This window comes from Sciurus vulgaris, assembly GCF_902686455.1.
Source record: "Sciurus vulgaris genome assembly, chromosome: 1".
NCBI classification, from domain to species: Eukaryota; Metazoa; Chordata; class Mammalia; order Rodentia; family Sciuridae; genus Sciurus; species Sciurus vulgaris.
The window spans coordinates 180,415,416-180,422,708 of NC_136461.1; the positions used below are offsets into that span (position 1 = coordinate 180,415,416).

The window sequence follows — 7,293 nt, forward strand, 5'->3', positions numbered from 1 at the left end:
AGGAGCCAATCCTTTGTCCCCTCCATCACCTATGGACACCACATTTCCTGGACTCTCGGGTTTGGTCTTCAAACTCCATCACTCTTATGTTCACCCTTTTAAATTCCTGTCCAACTGTGTCCCTTCCAGCTGTTCCTACTAGCCATCAGAATCAAGGGAGAGGGGTGGAGCCAGGTGTTTTCATGACCTGTGTTCTCCTGTGTAAACCCCTCGGCATGTTTGATTTTCCTTCTGGTCACTTAGGCATTCTGTATGTCATGCATTGCAGGTTAGCCAAGTCTGTATTTTGAGCCCTGCTGGGTTTGCCAGGAATGGAACCTCACGGCTTCTAGCCCCTACGGCCTGCCTGCATAATGGCTCCTTCTGTCCTCTTCAGGTTGCTGGGAGAGATGCAGTTTCTTTTCTGCACAAGGATATTGTGCTGCACGCCTTTCACATTAGTCTGCCAGTGTCTTTGGTCTCTAATTTCTTTGTACCCAGACATGCCACATGCCTCCTAAAAATGTGGGTTCCTTTAATTCCCTTATCTCTCCACTTTGCTTGTGGAGAGACCACTCCAGCTGGCACTGGTGGTGGCAGCAGTGATGCTGGGAATTTCTTGTTTTGTTACAGCCTATGTCCTGGGTCCCTGATCTGCCTTGAATATCTTCCCAGTAAAGTCTCCCCATGCCCCCTTTTCTCCACCCACTTTGCTGAGAAGCTGCCCATCTGCTTTTCTGGTTTCATGCCACAGGACTACCAGGAAAGCAACCTCTTCCATTCTGTCATCTTGAAACAATCCTTGGGTTTATTTTTGTATATGGCATGAGATAAGAGGCTGATCTTATTCTTCTGCTGTGCATATCTCGTTTTCCCAGCACCATTTAGTGAAGAGGCTGTCTTTTCTCCATTGTGTGTTTTGGGCACCCTGTTGAAAATCAATTTACTGTAAATGCATAGATTTATTTATAGGCTCTTCATTGTGTTCCTTTGATCTACCTGCATAATTTTACACAAATGTCTGCCCTATTTTAATTAGATTAAATGTATTTTTTCATTCCTTGAGAGAATTCTTTATTTTCATTTTTATTGGCTTTATGTTATTGTAAAAGTCTATGATCATTTCATCCACAACTTTCTCAATTCCTGCTCAATTTTATCTATTCCTAGCCAAAGCCCAAAGGAAAAAAAATTAACTACTACAATGACTGGCAATCTTGAATTACTGGACCTCTCCTAACAAAGTTGTGCAACTCCCTAACTGACCCCTACAGCTGTAATACCTTGAGTCAGGAGAATTTCTCTCTTGTAGCATTTTATCAAAATCTGAAGTAAGTAACTGACAAACTTTCACATTTTATATCTAGCAGCTAGAACTCCTGTCCTTACACATAGGATCTATTTCAAAATATAGTAGGTGGTAGTTTAATCAACTAACTTTTCTATTTAGACTGGCAAGAATTGAAAATTTCTCAGCTCTCAATGTCAGAGAGCCTCAGTGTTTCTCGTTCCATCTCCATTTATTTTCAAATTGTAGCATTTGGTACTAAAAACATCCCAATTCAATGACCAATTTCTTTGTTAATTGGGACTCAGGAGCAAGCAATAGGAGATGATTCTGGTTATATGAGTTTTTTTTTTTTTTTTTTTTTTTTAACCTTGTCTCTGATCTTTTTTTTTTTTTTTTAACTTATTTTTATTGTAAACAAATGGGATGCATGTTGTTTCTGTTTGTACATGGAGTAACAGCATACCATTTGCATATTCATACATTTACATAGAATAATGTTTGATTCATTCCATTATTTTTTTCCTTTCCCCCCACCCCTCCCACCTCTCTTTTCCCAATATACAGTCCCTCCTTCCTCCATTCTTGCCCCCCTCCCACACCCCATTTTGTGTCATCATCTGCTTATCAGTGAGATCATTTGCCTTTTGGATTTTTGAGATTGGCTTATCTCACTTAACATGATATTCTCCAATTTCATCCATTTGCCTGCAAATGCCATAATTTTATTATTCTTTATAGCTGAGTAATATTCCATTGTATATAGATCCCACAGTTTCTTTATCCATTCATCAATCGAAGGGCATCTAGGTTGGTTCCACAGTCTGGCTATTGTGAATTGAGCAGCTATGAACATTGACGTGGCTGTATCTCTGTAGTATGCTGATTTTAAGTCCTTTGGTATAGGCCGAGGAGTGGGATAGCTGGGTCAAATGGCGGGTCCATTCCAAGTTTTCTAAGGAATCTCCACACTGCTTTCCAGAGTGGCTGCACTAATTTGCAGTCCCACCAGCAATGTATGAGTGTACCTTTTTCTCCACATCCTCTCCAACACCTATTGTTGCTTGTATTCTTGATATTCGCCATTCTAATTGGGGTGAGATGAAATCTTAGTGTAGTTTTGATTTGCATTTCTCTTATTACTAAAGATGGTGAACATTTTTTCATATATCTGTTGATTGCTTGTAGATCTTCTGTGAAGTGTCTGTTCATATCCTTAGCCCATTTGTTGATTGGATTATTTGTATTCTTGGTGTAGAGTTTTTTGAGTTCTTTATATATTCTGGAAATTAGTGCTCTATCTGAAGTATGAGTGGCAAAGATATTCTCCCACTCTGTAGGCTCTCTCTTCGCATTGCTGATAGTTTCCTTTGCTGAGAGAAAGCTATTCAGTTTGAATTTATTCCAGTTATTGATTCTTCCTTCTATTTCTTGTGCTATGGGAGTCTTGTTAAGGAAGTCTGATCCTAAGCCAACAAGTTGAAGGTTTGGACCTACTTTTTCTTCTATAAGGTTCAGGGTCTCTGGTCTGATTTCAAGGTCCTTGATCCATTGAGTTGAGTTTTGTGCAGGGTGAGAGAGAGGGGTTTAGTTTCATTCTGTTGCATATGGATTTCCAGTTTTCCCAGCACCATTTGTTGAAGAGGCTATCTTTTCTCCATTGCATATTTTTGGCACCTTTGTCTAGTATTAGAAAATTGTATTTATTTTGGTTTGTGTCCATGTCCTCTATTCTGTGCCATTGATCTACCTGTCTATTTTGTTGACCATGCTGTTTTTGTTACTATTGCTTTGTAGTATAGTTGAAGTTCTGGTATTGCGATACCCCCTATTTCATTCTTCCTGCTAAGGATTGCTTTAGCTATTCTGGGTTTCTTATTCTTCCAGATAAATTTTATGATTGCTTGCTCTATTTCTGTAAGGTACATCATTGGGATTTTAATTGGAATTGCATTGAATCTGTATAGCATAAGGCCCTGGGTTCGATCCCCATCACCTCCCCCCCCAAAAAAGTTCTTTTGGCAAAACCTGTAATGCCAAGAAAAAAGGACAAGTTGCAATCTGTCACCAAGTCCATCATCCTATTGGTATAGTAAAATCTCTCTATTTTTGTTGCAAGAAGTTCTGAGAGACAGACCACTGTGTTTCATTTCTGTGATGAGTTCAGACCAGATTTTAGTCAAGTAGTTTTCTCTGACCCAGCTGAAGACAAGGAGCTTACAGGGCAATAAAAACCGCAATGGCTATGTGAGACCAATGTGCCTGAAGGTGCCCACTTTGGATCATTCCAATAAAAACTCACAATGAAAAAAAACTTCATTTTCCTAGCCAGGATCCAGCTGCATTTGACAATTTTAAATTAGTAAAATAGCATTTTCAAAAACAGAAAGAATCCAAACTGAAGCAGGGATGAGGATCTCTTAGGTATTGAAAAGGAAAGAATGATCTTAAAATTATTTCCCCACTAATAAATAGTAAGGTTTTGTTTGTAACCAGTTATCAACATTGACCCAACAGTAGTAAAATACCAATAAAACTTTATGTGAGAGTAGAGGCTAACATTTGGAAAAGGCTGGATCAGGCCAAACATCTATGGGAATGACCCTGTCTAATGCTTCATTAGACAAGCACATTTCACCAACTGTTAAAAAGCTTCTCAGACAAATTTGTGATTCTAAGTAAATTTTAGCAGATGTTAATGCCACTGCAGAAAAGAGAATCTCTTTAAAAAATGGAACCCCTTTGAAGAAAGAAGACACTCCACTTCTAAATTCTGCAAAAGTCCAAGATGGTTTCCGATACAGGCCCCAGAGTCTTGTTAAATCAAATGCATGCATTATTGCTAAGAAGAGTCATCGAGGGTCAAAACTGTTCCACTGTTTCCTATGGGGCCATCCAAAATGGCATCTGTTGTTTAGCTCGTGGTTGTGATGAAGGGTATTGATATTCCAAACTCCATCCCTGTGGAAAACTACTTGCATTTTTATGACCTCCATGTTCCTCCTCTTCATCAGATGAATCTGCAGCATAAGCCACCCAGCCAAATCCCTTCTCTGTAGGTTTCATTTTTGTGGCTGGATAATCGTCCTCCCTGTTAAGGTCCCAGACCCATTCCTTTCATCAGACTCAGTTTTGATTCCAGTCACTGGAAAGGCTGGTGGAGGCATCAACTGCCTGTCCCTCTCTCGCTCTTTGCCTGAGGAACTTGCTGGCTTCGATCCTGCACCTTCAATTTCATTCTGACTGGAGAAACCTGTACCTAAATTAGTCATATGAATGGGTCCATGCTGGCATCCAAGAAGTCCAGATTCCTGTTCATCTGGTAGCTCCTCTGTGAATCGCCTCTTCAGTGCCTGGGGTCGAGTTGGGAGTGGGGGCTGGGGCTGGGGCTGGGGCCCAGCAGGCAAGGCAGTTTTGACAGGAGTGGCAGGAATAAAAGGACCACTCATGGGACTCTGTCCAGTGCTAGCTGGAGGTTGCACTTGTGTTATTGGGTATTGTGTTGGCACAGGTGGGACTCCAGTAGGTAATGCTGGCAAGACTCCAGGTGCCAAAGAAACAGCTGGTGGCACTATGCTTGGTACTCCGTAGGGAGGTTGAACTGGCTGCTGAGGAGGGGGAACAACAGAGTAACCAGACTGATAGCCATTGGATGGACAATATGGTGGTCGAGGAGGGACACTACTTATAGCAGAGGGTTGTGTATAGCCTGGTAAAGGTACAGCAGTATTAATTTGATTCACAAATCTAGAGTACTCAGCATTAACTGTTTGCAAGAGATTCTCACAGAGCTTCTTAGCAGCAGCCAGGCCTTCTGGTTTGGGATGACTGATGTAAATATACATAGGTTCAAAAGCTTCTCGCCTAATGCTGGCTCAATGCAGCCTGAACCTTTGCCCCATAGGAAGACTTTGGTACCTGTTTCAATCTGAATGCGCTGCAAATAGGAGCAGCCTGGACCTTCCACTTTTTCCTTCACGTTAAAAGTGGGTACAGCATGTTCTAGACCCACACATAATTTATCTTGAACGTAATGCATCCCTGATTGGAAGGGAGGCTTCTGGCTAACAACTGGAGACAGCTGAGCAATAGGTGCTGGTTGGTGATAGACAGTAACTGTTGTACCATTAAAAGTTGGACTTGTCCTTGTGGCAGCCTTCACCACCATTGGTGATAATTTCTGTGATGCGGTTTACAGCTCTGTCCACTAATTCCCGTGTCTGGCCCCTGGTCCCACTTTAGCTTTCTCCTCAGTTGTCATGAACCTCCCTCGAGTTGACACAGCAGTTCAACTAAGTCTGTCCTCGAGTCAGCAAGTTCCTACATGTGAGAGGAACATCACTGATTTATACTTCGGCTACCACCAGGTCGTCCTTGCTTTTATTGCTAGTTAGGCCTTTGCCAGGGGCCTGAAGCTTCTCAGCAGCATTCTGTGTTGGTTTCAGCTTCCCTTTGGCCATGAGCATGGCATTGATCTTGGCAGCCACAGCAGCAGCAGCATCCAAGGCTCCTGAGGGAGCAGCTGTGGTACCTCCAGGGCTTTCCCCACTGCTGGAGACTTCACCCCCTGGAGCCTCAGGTGGGAGGAAGAGATGTGGGGCTGGAGCTGGTTGGTCCCATTTGCTGCGGCGCCCGCCAGCTCCAGGATGTGTCGCGCTCCCTGTGGACATGGCCAACCTCTGCATTTTTTTCCCCCTATTTTGAGACAGGTTTTCACTAAGTACCTGGGATGGTCCCAAACTTTCGATCCTTTTATTTTCCTATTTATTTCAACTCCTCAAGTCACTGGGACCACAGGCATGTGCCATCATGCCAGGCTACTTTTCCCACTTTTAAACTTCAGTTATTAGTCTTACTATTACTAAGCAATGGGAAGTCTTAATGTGATCGTGTGTGTAAGTCCTTCAATATGTATGTGTTGAGATTATTTTCTCCCAATTGGTGACTTGACCTTTCATTTTTCTTAACGTGATATAGCACAGCTAACTCAGGTCCCCAAATTTCAGGAGGACTTGACATAATTTGAATAAACAGTGAAATGCTAAATGAAAATGTGAAATAACTGGATTTTGTATGCCAATGATGATTTTGGCTAGATTGGGGTTGTTTCTTACACTGAAAGATTCTGTTCACCATCTAGTGCTTGTTTATATTTTTTCATGTACTTTTCACTGAATTTCATTTGCAAAAGTTCTCTTATTGGACAAGCATTCCTTTTCTCTTAGCTAAACTATCATTCTTCTTACTAGTCACTATTTTATTTTTCTCTGTCCTTCAGGTACCTTTGCTCCCTAAATGTTTAAGCATATATTTAGTCATTTGATTAGAATTCGATTCCAAAGACTGTTTTGTAATTATTTGGTGAATTTTGTAGTTATTTTGGTGTTTTTCCTTGTGTATTTTTTAGTTCCTTCCAGAGAAATAGAATAAACAACCTATTTTTATTATAAGGAATTAGCTTGTGTTATTATAGAGGGTGGTGGGTCCTAAGATCTGCAGAGAGCAACCTGGAGATGCAAGAAAGCCAATGGTGTGGTAGTAGTTTGGCGGCTAAGAACCAAGGCAGCAAAAGATGCAAGTTCCAGGCCAAGTCCAAAGAGGTTCAAGTTCAAAGACAGGAGAAATCTAATGTCCCAGTTTGAAGGCAGCTGGGCAGTAGAAACCTTTGTTTTTACTGTAAAAGGGGGTCAGTCTTTTTGTTCTGTTTAGAGCTTCACCTGACTGAATGAGGCCTCCACATTAGGGAAGACTGCTTTCTTCAGTCTACCAATTTAAATGTTAATGTCATCCAAAAACATGCTCAAAGATGAACCAGAAAGACCTTGGACCAACTATTTGGCCACCTTGGCCCAGTCAAGTTGACAGATCATTTCCCTTCTACCATGTTGTGATGGTTGATTTAACTACCATAAAAAATTTTTCCCGATTTACATGAGAGCATGGTAAAGTAGGAAAATTTCAGTCAATGAGAAGGAAAGATGTAGCTATGTGAGCCTTATTAGACTTGGTACCTATTTATATAGAGC

General features: G+C 41.3%; 1 pseudogene across 1 annotated transcript; it reads right to left on the bottom strand.

Annotated features, from left to right (window-relative positions):
• Positions 1 to 3,303: 3,303 nt before the first annotated feature.
• Positions 3,304 to 5,937, bottom strand: LOC306655169 (KH homology domain-containing protein 4-like; annotated as a pseudogene). Its single transcript has one exon. The product of its transcript is annotated as a KH homology domain-containing protein 4-like (transcript).
• Between the last annotated feature and the right edge of the window lie 1,356 nt (positions 5,938 to 7,293).